The sequence below is a fragment of the Macrosteles quadrilineatus genome, unplaced genomic scaffold (assembly GCF_028750875.1).
Source record: "Macrosteles quadrilineatus isolate MER2022 unplaced genomic scaffold, UCM_ALF_1.0 Scaffold_2__2_contigs__length_208266976, whole genome shotgun sequence".
Classification (NCBI taxonomy): Eukaryota; Metazoa; Arthropoda; class Insecta; order Hemiptera; family Cicadellidae; genus Macrosteles; species Macrosteles quadrilineatus.
The window spans coordinates 160,703,052-160,725,737 of NW_026542595.1; the positions used below are offsets into that span (position 1 = coordinate 160,703,052).

General features: G+C 34.2%; 1 protein-coding gene across 3 annotated transcripts in view; it reads right to left on the bottom strand.

The window, feature by feature from the left end:
• LOC128985546 (insulin-like peptide receptor) overlaps positions 1 to 22,686 on the bottom strand; it is a 109,137-nt gene that overhangs the window by 79,993 nt on the left and 6,458 nt on the right. The window contains exon 1 of one of the 3 annotated variants that reach the window (XM_054405138.1): positions 18,741 to 19,025. The exons of the other annotated variants lie outside the window; for them this stretch is intronic. The gene's annotated coding sequence lies outside the window, so the exon portion shown is untranslated. Of the gene's footprint in view, positions 1 to 18,740; positions 19,026 to 22,686 lie in introns of those variants that run through there. 3 annotated transcript variants of the gene reach the window in all.

Here is a 22,686-nt window from a genome sequence, read left to right on the forward strand (position 1 = left end):
TGAAGGAAGTAGTCAAAGCGAGCTGTCCGGAGTGTGGGAACTGTTTATGATAATTAGATTAAGGTATCTACAATCCTAAAAAGCTATGGAAAAGGAGGAAAACCGGTCCGTGACGTAGAAGGTAGTAAAGGAAGTAGTAAAGGCGAGCAGTCCGGAGTATGGGAACTTTTTATGACGATTAGATTAAGGTACATGCAATCCTAAAATTCTTTGGGAAGGGAGGGAAACAGGTCCGTGACGTAGGAAGTGGTGAAGGAAGTAGTAAAGGTGAGCAGTCCGGAGTGTGGGAACTGTTATGACGGGTATATTAAGAGATCTGCAATCCTAAAATGCTATGGGAAGGGAGGAAAACAGGTCCGAGACGTAGGACGTGGTGAAGGAAGTAGTCGAGGTGAGCTGTCTGGAGTATGGGAACTGTTTATGACGATTAGGTATCTACTATCGTCTGTGGCAGTTAGATTAATGTATCTTCAATCCCAAAATGCTATGAGAAGGCAAGGAAATAGGCCTCACGACGGAGGACGTGGTGAAGGAAGTATTAAAGGCTGGCAGTGCAGAGTGGGGGAACCGTGTGGGCAGTTAGATAAATGTATCTGTAATCTTAATTGTTATGAGAAGGGAAGGAAACAGGTCCATGACGTAGGAAATTGTGAAGCAATTAGTAAGGCTAGCAGGGCAGACTGTGGAAACTGTCTTTGGCCATTACATTAATGTATCTGCAATCCTAAAATCCAATGGGAAGAGAGGGAAACAGGTCCACGACGTAGGGGGTAGTGAAGGAAGTAGTAAAGGTGAGCAATGTTGAGTGTGGGAATTTATTAATGTATCTGCAATACTAAAATGCTATGGGAAGAGACTGTAGACTGTGTAGGTTAAAATGATTACGAAGCACGAATCGATACATATTTTAGATACATGCAATCTTTTACAATCGAACTTTACAACTGAGTTGACAACAACTGATTTTTACTCCATAGAGGCTAAAAACGATTTTTACTCCCTAAAAAATAAAAATGCTACTTTAGATCCGCAACGCATGCATCAAAAACTACTGTTTTACTGCAGTATGATAAAAAACAATATAATATGAACCCTCGATGACTCCGCTCAATTTTGTGGATGCCTCTGCGAACGCCACCTAGTATTAGGCCTATACGTCTTTTTCATTTTAATTGTTTCCTTTGGGTTGATTTTGTCAAAATATTATACTGTATTGCTAATGTAAAATACTACTTTACAGCCGCAACACATGCATTAAAAAGTGCTGTGTTCTGTAGTACGACGAAAGACATTTTGTTTGTTAATTACACACATACACATGTCACATGTAATTATACACGTCACATGTTTGCCCAATTATTTGCATGGTTACTTATTCACGTGGTATGTTCCATGTTTTTATAGATTGAAATGTCTAATGCTGTTGTCTAATGGAATCGAGAAAGGCCATTGTTGAGAGTTTTCAAAAGGTATTCCGCACTCTAGTATAACGATATTGTCGGCTAACAATATACATAAAAAGTACAATAGTAAACAATATACAAAATACTAAGTAATCGAAAGGCTATTACAATCTGTATTAAAAATTGAATGGCCAGCCAAGGACAGACTATTGTGATCTCTATAAAGCACGTGGAGACCACCTATTGTTTATCATGCACATGCATCTAATGCATCTAGATGCAACAGAATATGCACTGCTTGTGCATATCAAGTAGAGCGTGGATAACAACTATCAGTGGTAAATTCAAGTTGTTCGGAATGTACATGTATGAAATACATAATTTTAATAAATGTTAAATTTTAATTACTGTAATCGTTGATTATGTTTAAATGATATTTTGAATTAGGATTGTAAAAATGTAATAATTTGCCCGGCTTAGATCTCCTTTTAATCTTAATACGAAATGTTGAAACTTTTTTTTAGTTAGTGAATTTCCATATTCACACACCAGGAAATATACCTACCATTTCGTTATATTTTTAGTGAAGCAAAATATCTTATTTGTTATCGTATCGGTAATGTGAAGTTGTTGAGTCGTATAAGTAAAACTAAAACAACTAACTATTATAGGTAATTCATTTCAAAGATCTCTTAACAGCGGTGGTATAACTATTCTTTTAAATCAAAGTACTGCACTTGTGGTTTTGGTGCATTGATTTTGACTGAAATCGCTAAAACAGCAACTTAGGAAATTACTACTGCAAACCCCTTAACCACGTTTTCCGTCAAGAGTCCTATAAATTTTCAAGTACCTACGATCTCGCCAATTTATAGAGCATCGTCTTAAATTCATAAAACACTAACCTACAACTAGCCTTCATCGACCGGCAAGTCTAAAAATAAAGTTTTGACTTGGAATTAAATTATTACTCCTCGACGTATTCCTATTAATATAATTAGTGTGTCAAATCAAGATTATTTAACTTTAATAAAATCAAACACCAGTTGACTTCACAAATATCCTTTAATAATAGAAATGAGATACCAACCTCCAAATACTTTTCGTGGAACATCCAAATAGAGCAATAAAGAAACTGCAAGTGTTGTCAGAAATCCTTTCTTAAGACGCGCAAGATAAAAGTAATACAATTCTTAAGATGATCTAGTTTTTTTTTAATTTTATTACTTTCAGTAGATAGTGTTCTAAAACTGAGAATGTTCTCATGCCTCAAAAGATCTAATAGTTGTTAGATAGGTCGAAGCAATCCAAGGTGGATAAGGTAGTATCCTAACCACTGAGTCAAAGCTATTTGTAACTGGTGGGATTCGAACTGACACCCCCGAGACAGCAGTCACAGTGCTTGTTTACTCTACTGCTCACCTGGTACTTTACTGTGATTATGTGGGTTAGAACTCCACCAAATTTATGAATCAACGAGTTGTACTAGGATTGAACTTCTGTAAATGAGATATAGGTCTAGTTTTACCGAAGAACCAGCTTTGACAGACAATGGGTACTTGGGATACGTTGATACCTTGTAGTTTATGTAGTTCAGTGTAAATTCGAGTGAAGATAATCATATTTGCTAAAATGTATTTGTATTTCAATGAATTAAACCGTAGTGTAAATCCACTTGACCTCAACATAGTTTTCAACACCTTAACCTTTAACAATGTTTTACACTTAACTGTTCTATTTTCTAGCTTGATTGCTAACTTGACCTTTTCTCTGCTAACGAGAAGTCCACATGAGGTTGATTGTTGTTTTCAACGTTTGGTCCGAGCAAAGTAATGAAAGGTTGAAGAAAATAGAATTACAGTAAGTGAAAATGTTTGTCTGCCTTTAGATATTTTTAGAGATATTTATCTCTCTGAAAGGTAAATTCTAAATATTTAGCATTAGTTGTTTCAAGATAAGACAGCCGTTGCTTTTCTTACTTCCTTTAAGATGGTCAATATTTTTTTGCTGTTTATCTCAACGACCCCGTTATTATGTTGTGTTCGTTGGGCACTTCTTATTCCCCTAGGTTTTAGCCCGGAATTGTTTTACACATTTCCTCAGGCTAATGTATGTTTAGATTTGCGGCATTATCACTTGGATATAATCCATTAATGATTAGCGGGTTTTGAATCCGGGGCCTCGGACACAGAAGCCCGCGCTCTTCCACTAGATCAGCTTGCTCCCTCACATACGAAAATCGGGGGCACTACCCGGTACCCATGTACAAAAATCAAATTATGATAATTTGGACTTTATGGTACGTATTAAACAGAAATACGTTTTAATGTAATTTTGTAATAAACAGTACATCTTAAACCAACTTAGACATTTGAGACGAAGAGGGGAAAGTGTAATAAGATGATTTTACCTATATAACAATGTTTGAAAAACATAGTAGCTAGTAAATTAATAAAATTACACATCACAACTTGTTCGAAAACGCCATATTTAGACGATTTAAATACAATTTGGAACTAAAGATGATGTAAATATATTCAAGGAGAAACCCTCCTACTTAGCAATTCCTATTTTACTGTCCCGGGCCCATCCCTTCGTGCGAGTTTCTTTTACTGCTCTAGTAAAATACGAGCCTTACCCTAATTGGGTTATTTGGTTTTAGACACGTTTTAATGATACTAATGGTAAGTTAACGTACACATTTATTTTACATTAAAGTTTTCATGTTAGATTCTACGTTTGGTTGCTTTGGATTGTCTGTTAGTAAATTATCACCTATGATTTAAGTTATAATTATTATTATGTAAAAAAAATGGTTTTATAAGCTTGGCAGTAAATGTATTTATAGTATACGCGACGGACATGGTCTCTTCCGTTGTAAAATTGATCTCGACTAATATGAAATTTAGAATATGGATGCAAATACATCTCATATATAAATTCATTCCATTTATCTTTTAGGCTATATGATGTTTTTACGACATTTCTTCGCTAAATTGATCAAGTGACAATAACGAAAGAAAGTAAAAATGAAAGTAGTAGAAAGTTAGTAGAAAGAAACTTTTTTATGACATAAAATAGTTTCTGGCCTGCCGCTCCACAGACACGGTCAGTGGCCATCAGCTATGTATGGAACCCTTACCTCTCGTTGTCGTGCGGAATGATCTGATCATGAGGTAGATCAATTGAATCCACCATGATAACGTTGTATCTATCATGTTCCGTTTCTAACGTTGTATAACAGCGCTGAGACAAGGACTCAAAACCCGCGATAAACCTAAATATAAGTGAGTAATAAGTGTAGAATTGAGTGAGGTACTGTTTTGCTACACTAAAATCATATTTTTCTCTAGCCAGAGCTATTTTTTACGCTTAAAAATGACAGTTAGGCCTACCGCACACGAGAGACTTTTTGTCGGCCGACTGTTGGCCATCTGTCTGGCTGGGGTCGGGGGGACAATCGAAAAATCGTTAAGACTGTTTGGTCGTTGACTATGGGTGCGCACACGACACGACTGTTTAGTCGTCTTTCAAGTGTCAAATGGATGTACATGACAGAAACCGCTGTCATATGTGCGTTACTGACAAGATTTCGTGCAAGAAAACTTAAGAGAAAATACTGGGTGCATCTAATTTATAGTCCGAGAACCTTGAAAGGCCAGATTTACCTCTATACTCGGATTTGAGGAAATATCCGGACAAATTTTTCATGTGCTTATGAATGAGTGTTGATTTTTTTTACCAATTGTTAATACCCCAGTTTCAAAAACACTCTCCGTTCAAATTCACACACACACATATATACTGTATATATTTGTCCGTTAACAAGATAAATCGAACAAAATTATCCGATTTTGATGAAATTTGGTACAAACGTGTAAATCTACATGTATTTTATTCGAATGAGTTCGCAAACCTGCATGACTATTGTCATGTAATTTATACGTAGAACAGTAAACTGTTGTAGGTTGCTTGTTTATGGATGTATTTTGATAAAACTTGGCAAATCTATTTATTTTATACTCAGCTATTAATGTTTTACTAAAACACATCCTGAATACCCTCCCTGTAGTAGCAAACCTAGGTACTCGTTTATCCTAATTTTATTGAAATAGATTAAATAAAAAATTAAATCAGGCAAATGGGAATTCACTTAGTCTGCAGGTTTGCTGCAGCGGGGGTATTTTTTTTATTATGACCAAATACTCTTTCAAAGTCTTTTTATAAAGAGGGGACCATGCCTCAACTTCATCGATAAGTTTATCAACTTTCTCGTCTCTCAAAACACATGCACTGGTGGTTGTCGAAGCCATAATAGTAACAATAACACACAAATAATAATACTTATCATAATAACAATAATAATACACATGATAACAACGCACTCGACTGTGAGACAGACAGACTTTTTAGTCGTCAGTGTGCGCGCTCAAACTTATCTCCGTGCCTTTATCAATAAGACACGACAGTTGAGTCGGGGAGCAGTCGGCGGGAAAATCGGTCAGCACCAAACTGCCCCGACTGTCTGCAGACAGTCTGCCGACTGTCTTGCTGTGGTCGGCCCGTGTGCGCGCTCAGATTTACCACTATGGGGCCGACTTTGACTCCCGACTACGACTAAATAGTCGGCCGACAAAAAGTCTCTCGTGTGCGGTAGGCCTTAAATATAATTAAAATTATCAAGATTGAACCAGCGCGGCAACTCTCTGATTCAATTGCACTATAACCATTTAATTGCGTAGCTACATACGTCTCACGATCATCATTCATACTATGAACATCAGTCTCCGAGGTCCCGGGTCCAAATCCAAGCAATCAAAAATCTTTGTCGTAGGACACTAATATACTCAATGAATTGAGTATAGTAAGATAGGCTAGTAGTAGGTATAGTAAGATATACTCAATAAGGAATGAATGAATTGAGAACTTAAGCCCTTTCACGAGCGTCGCGAGGACGGTTGACGGATCCCGCATGACAGAAAACATAAAGTTTTCAGTAATGGTAGTAGCAAGGCTATCTTCCATAAGACCTGTACTGCACGGTGAGCGTGGAATTGAGGATAGCCCGAGACCGTTTCCCACATAACTTCAGGCTAAGCCTAGGGGTTGTGGCATTATCACTAACTTAAGATAAAATCTATTGGTAATTGGGGCGATTTGAACTCGTGACCTCAGGGACCGAAGTCCTACTCTTAAACACTAGCACCCCAGCAATAACGCTTTATCTTACTGATGATGCCTCGACCCTCTCGAAACCTAGCATAAAATCGTGTGGACAACAATTCCAAGCTGTAACCTAAAAGAATAAAGAATAATAAAAAGCTAACCACTGATAGGTTCAATAGACTGCACATCTAATTTGGTTGCTAATGTAACATCCCCATACGCAAGTCTTTATGAATAACCTTTATGCACGTTAAACTCATGCATCCTAATGTATAAATTTCTTACACTGTGTGTAATTAAAATTTTACCATGTCATTTCAGAAGTTACCTAGACTCGTATGAAAATAAAATGTCAATTAACACATCTAAATAGAAATATTTAATTTAGAGCTCAGAATTGCCTTTAAAGATCATGTGCACCAAACCCATTGTAAAACTGATGCTGCACAACAAGTTTAGAAACAAAGAGCTCACCTGTCCAAAATGGGCACAGCACGTTTGATGATTTAAATTTTAAATGGACGTCCGGTGATTTGGCCATGGCGTCTGTATCGTGTCAGCTAATTACAGTTCAAATATAACTTCTCTGAATGTGCAATGGAAACACATCTCCTTAACATTTAAAGGACCGAGATGAATCCTTAAAAGTATTGTGTGATTGTACATTATAGACTCGTAAGGAAACATCTAATCCTACAATGACCCAGAAACAACATTTTGCAACGCTGGTAGGCGTCTTCATGATTAGTTGCGATTCACAGAATCAATACATATTTAATTATATTCTAACCAGCCGTAAATTTCAGTGAAGAAACGCGCGTGAAGTTTCGTGTTTCTAGTAACATTATCGTCATGGCGACGCCGCCAAGTGTAAACGTTTTATGACCACATTAAGATTTTTACTGTCACGCGCTGACATGCTAAAGATAATTGCCTTATATGTTCTCTGCTTTTGATTAGTTATCGTCAATTTTATGACTATTACTAAAAAAGTAATACTGAAAAATTGGTTCAATGTTTAAAAGATTATTAATGTAATACATGTGAAAACAGTATTTCGAATCTGTGAAAGTTAATTTGATATTTTTTATCCCTAGTATATCTGAGCGTGGGCATTGTTCTTGCACCACGAATAATTCAAACTTCCAATTATAATTCAATGTATAAATTATCTTAAATTATCCGTCCATCCCTGTAGTAAATTAATTATTCGCCAACTTCCAATATCTTATTGAAAACTGCGTCTCATATCCTGTGCATAAATTTATATACTTGTAATATAAGTTTAATCGTATTAGCAGGGTAGATTCGAGGTTATTGTGTCCACCTCATTTTCAAAAAGTCGCTCGTTCGATCCTGAGCAAAGCCAGTAGCTTTTCTAGCTGTCCTTGATCATTGTATAAAAAATAGTCTTAGCTGAAGAAAAACTCATGTTAGCCAGTAACAAAGTTATACAAATAATCTCACTCAGCTTTACAATTAAGGAATGTCTCCGTCATTTTATCAGATTTTACGAGAAAATGATCTTGCATTAATTTTAAGATTAAAGAACGCACGTTGCTGCAAAAAACAGTAATGTTGCATCAGTAATGTTATTTTTAATAATAATCAGGAGAGAAAAACTATGGACGGATTGTAATTATTATTGTTTCAAAACAGATTATTCTTCATGTGTTGTATTTCTAGTTGATAATTCAAGAAAACTCCTAAAACCCAGAAATTAAATTATTAATCATGATTTTATTTCTTACTGGTATCATTTTAGTATGGATTTTATTTCAGGTACCTAATTCGGTTCCAACATTCCTATTCTTTTAGTGTTTTAAATAGTTGACCTTTAGCTCAAGTTGGGCTCCGAAACATTGGCTAGCAGCTTACAGTATCCAAATAGTTAACATAAATCGGCCATTTGTGGGGTTCTAACCAGAACAGTCCCAACTTAACTACCGTATCTGTGGTTCGAAGACGGCAACCTTTGACACAAACTAAAGTAGCATAGCCGGTTTGTATGAATTTCACAAGTTTAAGGACCCTGTCCTCATCCTGGTCCTCAACATTCACGATCCGTCGCAACACCAGGAAACACTCCCATTGGTCGAGAGGTCCTTCAATGTTTGACAATTCCGTCCTTGCGCTTATATTACTTTATGAATCTCACGTTTACTCACCTCATCCACTGACATCTTGCACATACAAAACTGTGTAATTAACCATAATGTATGATTCAGTATGGTCGATACTTTAAACTGCTATTAGAAGTCAAGAATGTACCTTCTGATGTACAAAAGGAGGACGACAAATAATATGATGTGGCATTTAAACCTATTGTGGAGAGCAGTTAACTAGTCAATTATGGAATCAAATCTTAGCCGTACATAAAAAAATCTTCTTTGACTAATCCGGGCGAATCAGCCGTGAGATTCAATAAATGTTATAGTTTTTAAAATGTAAACAAAGAAAAGTGTATTAATAGTTCAAAGGTAAAGTAAATGGTGCATATAGCATTAACTGGTTCTTCTATCCGTCCTTATGGAGACCAATATTCTTTGCTTCTAAAAGCTCCATCTGGACGTCAAAAAGAAAACTCTAGTTGCAACAAACCAAAATCCATGCGAGTATTAATGTTTAGTATAAAACAGAAAAAATTATATATACCTTAAAACTTAAATTATTTTTAACGAAACTATCAATGGATATTGCTTGGTTTAGTAGGAAAACTTATATTAAAAATGCGTAATTGAATTAAAAACTGTATTTAATAAAACAGAATTGAACGGAAATGAATTCAATTTATATTGGATTATTACCATTGTAAAGTGGGCAGTCGTTTTTTGTCAAGTTTTTCACCGTTCACTTCTATGTGATGCACGAGTCTTGTCTCGTGGATCCCATTAATTGATGATTTCCCTTGAGTCAGGTTGGCAAAGGATAGAAGTGGTAACGGATCGTTGAAGTGGTTTATTTCTCATGTGACATAACCTATTATAAAAATAAACACTGCTTATTTTAACACTGGCAAAGTGTTATGTGATTGTCAGACAATTCAAAAAAGGTGAACTAAATACGTTTTTAACGAATTTTCGATAAAGGGAATAAGCTATTACCCTAGGTCCCGTAGTAAAACTCGACCCGGGGCTGATTTACTTTTTTGTTTTGATGTCACGGTTTCTTATTTAGGCTATAAAAATAAATTAAAATGGTCATGTTGTTCGGCATTATCCTAGATCTGAAAACAACAAAAATATGTTACTGTAGCAATAACTCAGTAAATTACCAGAGTGAAATAAATATATATTTCCCAACATTAGTGACCTATTTAGAAGCAATTAGGAGAGGAAACGCCAACTCTTATCAATATTTTAAAATCAGGGTATCTTTGTCATGCCACGTACAAAGTGCATTGTAAGTGGGGTACTTTGTAACAAAATTGTTCATAATGATGTAATGTTTAACAATATTTGAGTCAAATATGATACTAAACACTTACATAGGTTTTAATTTATCTCGTCTAAGATATGCAGCTGCAAGTGATCTCCAAACCACTGGGTATGGGTACTACCATTGCCACACAGATAAAATCCATTAGTGGTTGGCAAGATTTGAACTCAGTAGCCTACTTCAGGACTGTAGTGTAGTCCTTTTATCACTATATCAGTTTTGGTATCTTATTGACGATTGGTTATTAACGTGATCTTACACTGAGTGGATAGGCAATTCGATACAAATCCGGTGGTAATCGATTTTAACCAGGTGACTACGCTGCAAACGGGGTCGTTGGTTGCTGCACCGGGAATATTTAATCTTCAACCACCGGGGACCAAAAAGCAGTTAGCCAGAAGAAGCTACTTGTATTTGAACATCAAATATTTTCCTCAACCAAACATTAAGTTTAACTATTGTAATTTAAGTCTGTAGTGTGTCGTATTTTAAGTAAAGAATGCAACAAAAGCGTATTTCGACACCGAGATGAATAGGAGTTGTGAAATGAGAAATATGTCTTTGTAGCTTTGTGACTAAGATCAGTTGTTTCATTAGTGAACGTGAAGGTGAGCCATTGAGGCAGATCACTGAACTAGAAATACAACTGGAGGTAGGACTGACACGGCAACTCTACTAGGAAATGGAGACACACTAATGATATTATGTTGGTACCAACTAGGGGAATCGGATCATTAACTCATGGCGTTATGTATGCATAATTAAATAATCCCCTAGTTCAAATGTGCTTTATAGTTTAGGACAACTGTCGGCCAACGTCTCACAATTCTCTCATTCAGTGCTACCATAGATTAATGTACTACTCCTTCAATACTTGGATTACGGTGCTGCCTCCAGTTGCATATCTAGCTCAGTATGGCAGATAGGCTACTTAATGTTGCTGGAGTTTCGTCTGTAGCAAAATTTCAACCTAGATAAAAAAATATATAGAAAAATATTATTCAATCAATAAGAATGCAATTAGTTGTGGCTATACCTAAGACTAGCTGGAATTGCGTAATGGCATGGAAGACGTTTAAAAAATGTCCCCACCAGGAAGTAAGTCCTTTTATTGTACGTTTTGTATTATCAAAACAACCGGTTTCAAGATTTTGTAGGTTTTACAAAGCGACGGAACCAGTTTGCAACATTCTGTCGTAGAGAGCATTTAATTGCAATTCCAAACAAAGGGATTTTAACTTGTTTACTCCAAAAGACATGTCGTTTTATATCGATGCTCTGTAAAAATTTAGTTTGTGGTAAGTGCCTTTATATAATCTTAAGTATGTTCTTATCTTAAACGAATTTATTAAAAATTCATAACCATGTTTTAGCTTTTTTTATTCAGTTATATCAGTTCAGCCAGCTCATAATCAACTCATTTATGGGATAGGATGAATTCACAGTCCAAGTGGGCCGTGTCAATAAATCAAAATGTTATACAATAACTAAAAACTCATCTACCAAAACATTGGTCCGTCCGCACAAATGACAAAACCAATCAGCAAGCAAAATAACAAATCATGACCACACATGAATTGTATCCTACCACAGTGGAACGCTGTTTCAGAAAGCAATCAATTGTCGTTTCATGCTATTTCTGAATAGCTTCCATATGTAGTCTGTAGACATTGCATGCATGTATTAGTTGATTTCGCGACAATCTGTGTATCATGAAATCATACTAATGTATATTTTACACTCACCGGTAACTTCTTGCGAACCTTCTTCATTATACCTTTATACCTTTATACCATGTATCCATCGATGACCAGTAGTGACTGGATAGATTTCGTCAAAGAAAAACATTTAAGTTTTAATACTTTATATATTCCTTCGGTTAACATGGCTGTAGATTTACGAGGTCCATTCACCATTTTCCTCTGTTATAAAATCATGAAAGCCATTTAGTACTCTAGCTTCATTCCAGTTTCGTATCATTACGTATATACAATATTTTCTCCTACTGGATTACATAGAATGCAAACAGCTACTCAACGCTGATTGCATGGAGTTTATAATTGATATATCATCCCACAGTGCTTTCTAATTTGATTTATTTTACATTTGCATAAATGGCAAACAAAATTTTACATTTCTAGCCATTTTGTAACGAAGACGAAAAATTGATGTTTACCATCACCTAAATCTGATCCAAACACGTAATACTTGGGTAAACTTTTGGTTTTAATTCCCTCCGATCTTTAAAATCAGTTTAATAATAATAATAATCTTTATTGCTTCAGACTATGCAATAATTGCATAGCATGCGTCAACACATAAAAATCAAAGAAAAGAGCATAATAGAACAATATAAATCATGAAATTATAATATGTCTAAAAGATACAGTCAGAGTATATTATTTTGCGTTGGTATGGCGAAACCAACTCCAAGGTAATGCTGGTGCGTGTGTATTCCCAATGGTATATGAACTCATCCACCGAGTACAGAACACATTCGTCAACAAGAAGCGTCGTAAATTTGCTTTAAATTTAGTTTCGCTATTTTCACCTCTGATACATTTCTGGATCTTATTCACGAGAACAACACCAGCCTGGGACGACACCGATCGACACGTCCCTTGATCTAGTGTTGTAGTTGTGCACATCTCTGCCCTGTATTAGACATCCTTATTAGCAGTTTATGCTAGGAACCTTTGATGTCTAATGCAAGTTATTCCCGAACGACATCACTCTAAAGTTCAATATTTAATACAACATAGGCTACATTTTTACTGATGCAATTCCACCAGGCATGTTATTACACTTTGTTATTAAGTTTTGTGTTTAATTAAACTAAGTTCAATGTGAAATATAATTTGGGTCTGCCAACTAGTTTAATAAAGTCATTGAAACGAACTATTTGATGACTAAAATACTTCAAAGTAACTCTGTCCTGCAGCTTACAAAATCTCATTCAAAAGTGTTCCATTGGGAAAGAATATAACAATCCGAGTGTGTGAGACTGCAACAAAGTGAATGCAGTTATTGTTGCAGTTGGACAATTACATTCTCAATTCTCAACACATTGTTGTTTAACAACTTCTGCAGACTTTTCAAACAACTGTTTACAATTTCTTCTTTATCGCTCAAACTGTTTCAGACGTCAATTATTTCATCCTACACGAGGAAGAAATTAACTTTACGCCACACTTCACCAGGGTGGCTAGTGAAATCACATTGAAAAATTCCCTGACTTTTCCCTGACAATTCCATGATTTTTTTTAACTTTCCCTGATCGACAAATTCGAAATTACAATTTTAATACTAACTAATTCTTCAAAAGGACTAATCTTTATCTGAAGAATATCTTATGTTTGTTTACATGAAAAAAATACATAAAATCTATAGATACAGCCTAGCTTATATTCAAACTTTGCAGCTTGCCTGCAAAATTTAATTTGTACAACACACAAAATTTATTTTTTTTACAGACATATTTCTTAGTTTTCACCCACACGGAATACGTAGTCTTACCAGATCGACCTTTCCTAACAATTATTAAAATTATTTTAAATATTTTAAAATTTTCCCTGACTTATGACAAAATTCCCTGACTTTTCCAGATATTTAATATTCCCTGACATTTCCAGGTTTTCCAGGTTCACTGTTTATTGAACTTCCCACGCAAGGATTTTGTCCAGAATACAGTTTTTTGCCGCCAGCTTAATCAAATGGCGTTTCATTACGTACTGTAATGAGTTTTTACTGGACACCAACCAGCTGATTATATTTGGCAAGAAGTTGTTATAAACAAAAACATAACCTCTCACAGAGGCGATTGAGGTGATTGAGAGGTGATTGTTAGTCGTTTATTCGTTGGGAATTATAAGGAACTGTAGATATTTTATTGTTAAGTTAGCTTAGAGTATTATGGCGTAAAATATCGAACGTCACTCGTCTAAAACCTGTTTACAGGACTAGAAATGTGATATAATATTACGTAGTGTTGAGATATTTCGATTGGGATCATGGTTGAGATTAGACATATGTTTACTCTATTGGACAGTTTTTGTTCGATAAGTTTTTATCAGAAGGCCTTTGATAACTTCCGTATGTACTTATTTTTACGTATTAAGACTTTTAAAACGGTTTATGAAAAATTACCACCTAAATATATTAGAAATTGTAAAGGTCAATTGTTTTTTGTTTTTTATTTTATTTTATATATCAATGAATAATACTGTATGTGAAATTCTGGTCACTTTCAATAAGTAATGCAAACAGACTTTGGAGTAGGTGCATGTCATTGGTACCTAATTGAATTACATGAATTTAACAATATGAATATGAGGCTCCCTTGGGCAAAGTCGTCTGACTTTGTAAGAAGTTTAGAGCTTTTGATATTTTCAACGTAAAACTACCTTGACAATTGTTCTAGCCTAAACAAAAAGCTACCTTGAATTATTAAAACTACCTACAGAGATTAGAGGCCCTGTACTAATTTATTAATACAAGACCATGTTTTGAATACTTTGATTTTATTCTAGCTAATTTGGCTAAAATAAGTTAACAGAGAACTTTTTAGTGTGAGCACTGATAATATTCGCTACCACTTAAAAATATGTTTAAATATATAAATAATTAGCAGCAGAGGTAAACAGCTAATTCCTCAATCCAAGTATCATAAAATTTTAACATATAATTCCAGACATGTTTTCAATAGCCTAATTCTTATAATTACGTTAATACATTGAAGAATAAATTAATTTTGGTACACTACAGTTTAGTAAAAACGCGATGAGTTGCCGGTAGCCTAGACATTCCATAAATATACATAATATGTATGTATGATTATATACAAACAAGGCAATACGTGCAAAGTGTCTCAGCAGAGGCAATCTATTATTCCTAAGTGTATTGCTTTCACATAGGGATTACCAAACCTATCTCCAACCTAATTCTCGGTGGACCCTCATCACGTCTTGCTGCGGCTTCTCTTTCTTGACAATGTTTGTTTTATCGTCGGAAGCTCCGTTTACACTAATTAATTAGATTCGCTTTCCTGATCAAGAAATATTGCTCCGCTGTTCAATTTACACACTGTTTATTGGTAATTGAGGATAATACCAATAAAGGTGGGTGTTAGTTCACGTTGAATTTCTCTAAAGAAGTTCTTCTATTTAATATTTTATTTTAATTTTTATCTAAGGCAAATAAAAAATTCCGTATTGATATTTCAACCTAAAATGCCCAATTAAAGGGATTATAACGTTCGAATAAAGAATTTTAGCCTTGTTTGCCTCTAAATTTATCAAGCCTATCAAGATGTGAGTTATTCAATGATAAAGTAACGTTGGAATTACCCAACAGTATGTCGAAAATTAAATTAACCTCTGCAAATAGTTTTCACTGTCTTTTGGACTCCATTAGGAGTGCAGTTACACATAGGCCTACTGTATTATATAGCAAGGTAGTTGTACTCATACAAAAATCAACTTGTATTTAGGGAAGTATGTATTTTGAATAAAAGTATTTATTCAACACGAGTTGACGTACATCATGATACTTTCCCTCGATATCATTATCATTGGGTTTGTTTTATGTTGGGTGGATAGAAAGCTTATTTGTAAGGACCTATTAAACTATTTTAACATGAAGTAAAGATTTTAAAATATCCAAGCCGCAGAAAAATTGGAGACTACGGGAATTTCCATTTGTCTGATTTGATTACAACTAAATAAATATTGTATTTAAAATGGAAGATGTATTCCCTTTTTAAATGTTATCAGGTTTGATGAGTACTGTAAGCCTACTCAGGATTGCTGCTAACTTATATGGATGGTAATAAAGTAGGTATTAAGTAAAAAGTCATTAGCTCAACATGAAATTTTAAAAATTATCATAAGGCCAAATTTGATAACATTTGACTATGGGAAACCACATTTCCACCCCATAAAATTACAATTCCACGGTCCGATCATGCTGTTTGGGAAACTCGTTAAAATAAACGTAGGTTTACACGTTTTATACCAAATGGCATAATTATAAATATGTTAATACTGTATACGTATCTTAAGGGATGGTATTTTGGACTCTTGGGCCTTTAAAACGAAAAAGAAAATCGGTCCCGCTACTAGTCTTACCATGAGACCATGAGTAATAGGCTCCTGAGTTATATGAAAAATTTGCTAAAAAGGTTATTATGTTTTACTTATTATCCCTACAGTTTTGCAATTCACACGTGTTTCATTTCTATTCCTGTTTTTATACCTTAGTAGCATGATGTGGATGAAAATATAAAAACAACCAAATTTGGTGTACAGACTCAATTCTCACTGACATCTGCAACACGAAAATAGATTGCACTTAATCTCAATTTAGCTGGGTGCCACTTCTAGGTGCATTGCTTGTCCAATTATACAGGGTGTTCATTTGAAAACTTTCCATATCTGTTGTGTGCAAAGGTAAGGCTTTTAACACTTGTTTGTTCTCATTTCCCCCTAATTTGGACATGCCAAATCCAATAAAATTATTTTCAATTTTGAAAAATGCCCCAAAAGGGCCCAATTTGGGGGGTAGGGGTGCTTTTTGAGAAATTTTCAAATGTAAACATGGGTTGTGTGATACATCAATTTAAAGGTCTAATCACCCCGATCATTTTGGTGCAAAAAAAGTTTATTTATCTTTAACCGTATTTACAGGGTGGGTCAAAACGTTTTAAAAAAGGACTTTGAAGTTAAGTACCGTATTACCCTAACTACTGAACGGAACAGCGCCAAATTTCTTTCCAAGCTTATTCTTGAACTACTCTTTAAGATAACTTGTAGTAAGGGCATTTTCCAATTTATTTTCTAATTTTAAAAAATCTCAAATTTTAAGAATAAAAGAAAGCTGAAAACTCAAAAGTCTTAAATAGCAAGGTATAACAAATTTCATACCACGTGAAAGGTCCTTTTTTAACAAACATTTTACGTGTTTAAGTTTTCTTTCTATCTCTTACCGTTTAAAAATTGCAGTAGAAAAACATAATTTTCTGTGGTAAAATTGTAACTAGTTTTCTAATAAAACAGCCAAAATTCGTCTCTAGACACATTAAATGGTGCAATAACTGAAGGAAACAATTCATAATTATTTTTAGGCAGATAGGCAAACAAGTCATTACGTTTTACTTTGTGAGAAACAAGTTTTATAGCTGATGAGAAAAACCCAAGCGTGGGCCGCTTTCTGTAGTACCATTGACTAGTCGATGGTAGTACTAATTTCAAAAGTACCATTTCCTGTAGTACCTAATCAAATATGGTGTAAACTTAAAAAAATATACTTTATTTTACTTATTGGTCATAACAAAAGTGTTCCAGGATAACTGCAAAGTGTTTAACAATAGATATCCAGGTATAACCTTGAGTCATATGGCTGTAAATGATTTAGTTAGGAAGTTTTCTGAAACTGGCTCAGTTACCAATGAGAAAAGAACAGGATGAAGGGTCCAAGATGAATTCTGACACACGTAAAAGTAGTCGATCAATTTGTTATGAATCCTACTACATCGTTGAACAAAGTGCAATGTGTTTTATTAGAAAACTAGTTATAATTTTACCATGGAAAATTATGTTTTTCCACTGCAATCTTTAAACGGCAAGAGATAGAAAAAAAACTTAAATACGTAAAATGTTTGTTAAAAAAGGACCTTTCACGTGGTATGAAATTTGTTATACCTTGCTATTTAAGAATTTTGAGTTTTCAGCTTTCTTTTATTCTTAAAATTTGAGATTTTTTTAAAATTAGAAAATAACTTGGAAAATGCCCTTACTACAAGTTATCTTAAAGAGTAGCTCAAGAATAAGCTTGGAAAGAAATTTGGCGCTGTTCCGTTCAGTAGTTAGGGTAATACGGTACTTAACTTCAAAGTCCTTTTTTAAAACGTTTTGACCCACCCTGTAAATACGGTTAAAGATAATTAAACTTTTTTTGCACCAAAATGATCGGGGTGATTAGACCTTTAAATTGATGTATCACACAGCCCATGTTTACATTTGAAAATTTCTCAAAAAGCACCCCTACCCCCCAAATTGGGCCCTTTTGGGGCATTTTTCAAAATTGAAAATAATTTTATTGAATTTGGCATGTCCAAATTAGGGGGAAATGAGAACAAACAAGTGTTAAAAGCCTTACCTTTGCACACAACAGATATGGAAAGTTTTCAAATGAACACCCTGTATACTAGTAAAGGTCTGCAGCTTTCTCCTTATCAAGGTGGAAGAATTTCTGATCAGAGCTTGTTACTGCATTGTATTCAAGCATTTCCATTTAAGGATTGTAATCTCGATCAAGGTTATGTGTAATAGTGTGTTTCATTATCCATTAGGTCTCACGAAGTTATTAAGCTTTGAACCAACTCCGACATGTAATGAATTTAAGTATTTTATAGACGTAGCCTACATCTCCAGCATGGATACACTCGAATCAGGAACGTTAATAGTTCTGTATAACTGTAATTTTACGAATCACCTTTATTTTCTGTTTCAAAGATATTGTGCACCTAATTACATTGGACATTTTCTACCGTCATTAATTTTTACCACCATGATAGAAGACTGACTCATTCTTTTACTAAGAAAAAATCTACTGCACTTCGAGTAAGTACCGGTACAAGTATTTTCAACTAAATACGAATTTATGTGTGACTTTAATGAGATACCCAGGCTATATTGTCCATAGAAAGTTAATTAAGTATTTAATCTCATGCCTTACCTTTTTGACCATCAAATAAAGGGCGTTTATCCACAGAACATCAAAATCCACTTAATTAGTTCTACATGTTATTTCACAAAACTTCACTATTGCGAGTTAAAAACAAAGCGCACCGCACAAACTCACACTCCACAGAACTTCCAATTGCAAAATCCAACGGTATCGAGATACACTCCCACTTCAAACTTCCAACAGCGGATTTATTTCAATATCACATTCCTAGAGTAGCCAATTATGTGATAGGTCTACTATCGAAAATTGACAAACCAGAAACTCGCTAGCTGCCGTGCTACGCGCGCGGAGACACAACACTAACTGAAGTCTGGACCGAACTAAACTTAACTGCAATGCAAGTGAACTCAGAATTCAGATTGTGAGGTAGGGGGGAAGTGGCACAATCGTGTCTGTGGCCTGTCTACTTGTCTAGCGTGCAGCGTGCAGCGTGGGTGTGTGTGTGCCTGGTGTCCTGTATATATATAACCAATGGTGAGCAGCTGCAGTGTTAATGGCTGTCTGTATGGGTGATAAGATCAGACAGCGTGAGAGGTATAAAACATTTTGTACAATAAGCCTAAAAAAATTGTCACAAAAGGACGTATTTGACGTTTAAAATATGTTTATACATGTAAGGATTCGTGTATATGTCAGCTATCAAAATCGATTTAGCAAACTGAAAATGTGACGCAATCTAGTTGTGTATCTATTTACATCCAGTTATTTTAATTATAACAAAATACGGTACTATACGCTACAATTAAACTATTACCGTATAAAGTCTGTTGATTATGTAATTTAAACCATAACTTTTTAAGAAATCGTATTTTCCCTAAGATTTTAGTCTAATATATGTTTTATTGGACTAAAATCATTACTCCAGAGCTAATACCACATAAAATTACAATAGGGAAGTTACGGATTATGCAAACATCAATACCTTGTTTGTGTGGGCAAATTTAATACCACATTCTACACTCCTGCTCCAAATTAGCAAAATGTAAAACTATTTTCAAGGATAAATGTGAGTATTAATTTAATATTAAGCTCAAATTGAGTTATTACCACGTTATACTATTTCTAGGAACAGTGTTGCATGTACCTAGAAAGAGAATTTTGTAATTTAACAATTTGACTTTGCAAGGAGATTTCCAAGGTTAATGCTTTAGAATTAAGTTCTGAAACGTATTGCCGTTATCTTTAAGCAATAACAATCAGTGGCATTGGAAATGCAAGAAACTGTTGTTATCAATTGTGGATGTATTTATGATGCAGAAGGTTGTATTGCATACTGCTCTGTGAACAATACTAAACTTATCACCACCTAGTAGATTGTCGTGTAATTTATTTTTCAATGCATTGTCACTTTATTTTGACGTTGTTATTCATGCATGTATTGTGTTCTGAGAATAAATGTATTTTACAAAGTATGACTGAATAAGAATATTTTTGAGGGACTAAAAATACATTGTAAAAGATTAAATCCATTATTGATTCACTTATGAGAATATAAGTAAAGTATGAATAAAGTAAAATGTAGCATCAAATGAAATAGTTAGTGAAAAAGACGTTCAAAACGTTCCGTAACAATAATTTTGTTTTGATTATTGTTTAAATATCTCAGTTGGTCTTTTTTTCCAGAGTCTAGACAAATCAGTTTTACTTATAGTTAAATTTTACTTAAAATTTATTGACAGCGATATTTTCCACCAATAGTAATCATTATCTGAAAAACAAGATAGATGGTTATAATGTGTGTTTTATGGATCATACATCTCCACACATGTTGATAGTGTTTGCATATCATTATTATGTGTTGTATGATGCTGAAATGCATTAAACATAGCATCATGCACTGTGCAGGAATATACATTTAGTTCAATCTCTTAGAATGCACAGCAGGTAATACGAAATGCAACGTGTTAGTTACATGAAGCTGTAATGTTTCATAATTTGTTATTAAAATGCATTGGTAAATTTAATTCTGTTTTTACTATATGAATTTCAGAGCTTGTGGTTATTTAGAATTGATTTTCCTGGTTTATTTAAATGCAAAATAGTTAATTACCTTAGTAAACCATAGGTTCCGTGGTGACTGACACATCTTTAGGTACTATAATTCTTTTTGTCTATGGTACTATACATTAATCCTTAGGTAGTATACACATCTTTAGGTAGTATACACTAATCTCTCAAATAATTCAAATATAAAATTCACGAATATACGGAACACACGTTAACGATTAAACACATTTAACACAAAAACTAACCGCGTATTTAGAATACCCGTGTTGAATTTTGAACACGACAAATCGAGGAAGAGGATTTAGCTGAAGATGAGACAGTCGCCATGTATTTTAATATGATTATGAAGATTATTGCAGGGTAGTTAAATGTTTTTAAAAAGTTTAATGAGTAGTAATTTTTGCGTTATGTATAAAATAGTGGTCTACCCATGAAACCATTGACTACCAGCATTTAATACAAGGCCCGCTAAGGCAAACCTATTCAATTCCAAAGAATTGCAAACACAATACGAATAACCTGTAAACAAACAAATAAAAAAACTCACAACAGTCAACACACCAATCCAAACCCAAACAATAACAAGCTGTTATGTAGACTACAAGTATTGTTTTCATAGTAGGGCTATACTGTATAAAGGTAATGATAAAAAAAGGTTAACAGCATGCTTAAACATATCTTGAGGAAATTGATAGTCAGGTTAATGAGGCAATATCAGTTTTGGTTTACCTTTTGTTGATAATTATAAACCAAGACAAAGGATGAGGAAATCCGAACACAGACTTCGTTGTGGTGAAAGATAATACGATTAAGTAAAAAGGTTCGTCAACTTTACTAATCATTGCACTATAGACGTTGTCTTGTAGCTTTTGAAAAGAAGGCAGGTTTATGTTCACTTTTGAATATACAGTAAATATTTTTACCACTAAAAATTCACAAAAAATTTCATATTTGTCGGTCGGTACCGTGGCGTATATTCTGAATGTATTTTATGCGGTGAAGATTGTTATCATATCAAATACCAACTATGCAAAGAGTTGAGTGATGAAGTTCTGTATATTTTGTAATACATATTAATGAATAACGTTAACTTTCCAAAGTGCCTTTTATTCCAAATGCCACACTTTTGTGATAGTGTAAAGCGTACAAGAACGTAAAGTTTATGTCTGGTTGTTTTATGACAAGTGAGATGGTTGAGATAAGTTGAAGTGTTTCTTTACAATGTTGTGGAGTGTCAGCACACAACAATTGTACTTCACCAGTACTTCTTATAGAACGAGTAATCATTTTGGTATTTAAATTTACAAAACATCAAATCCAAACACTACAAATCATGGTAAATATTGTGTTATGAGAACAGCTTAATAAACCAGCTGATCTAATATAGTACAGAACAAAACTGTTTTTGTTCACGTATTATGGGGACAGTTCCACTATAAATTTATTGTCTGGATATTGTTTTGATTCTCCTTCATTCTCTATGTTAAATTTTATTTGCCTTACGTATCCAAATAACACAAAGCACCTTAATCAAAAATGTTTAAATACAATATTTTTAATTTGTGTCGTCGATTATTGCAGAATTGAATCACAATATCATGGTTGGAACATGATACGTGTTTCAAGAATGTCAATTTACCCGAATTTACATTTAGACTAGCTCCATCCACCCCGTGCCATCAAAATAATAATAATTATACAAACGTTATATGAATATATTTTAAGTGCAGTTCCTGAAATAATTATTTATCAGTATCAAAAATAATACTTTTTTAAGATCAATAGACTTTGACGAGGAAATTATATATAGTTGTATGATATTGTATACACCAAACAAAATATCGTTGTAACTGGTGTTTAAATATCTGCAGTTTTGGAATCGTACGTCATCCCTTTGAAGAAACCGTACGATATCCAATTAGGGGAG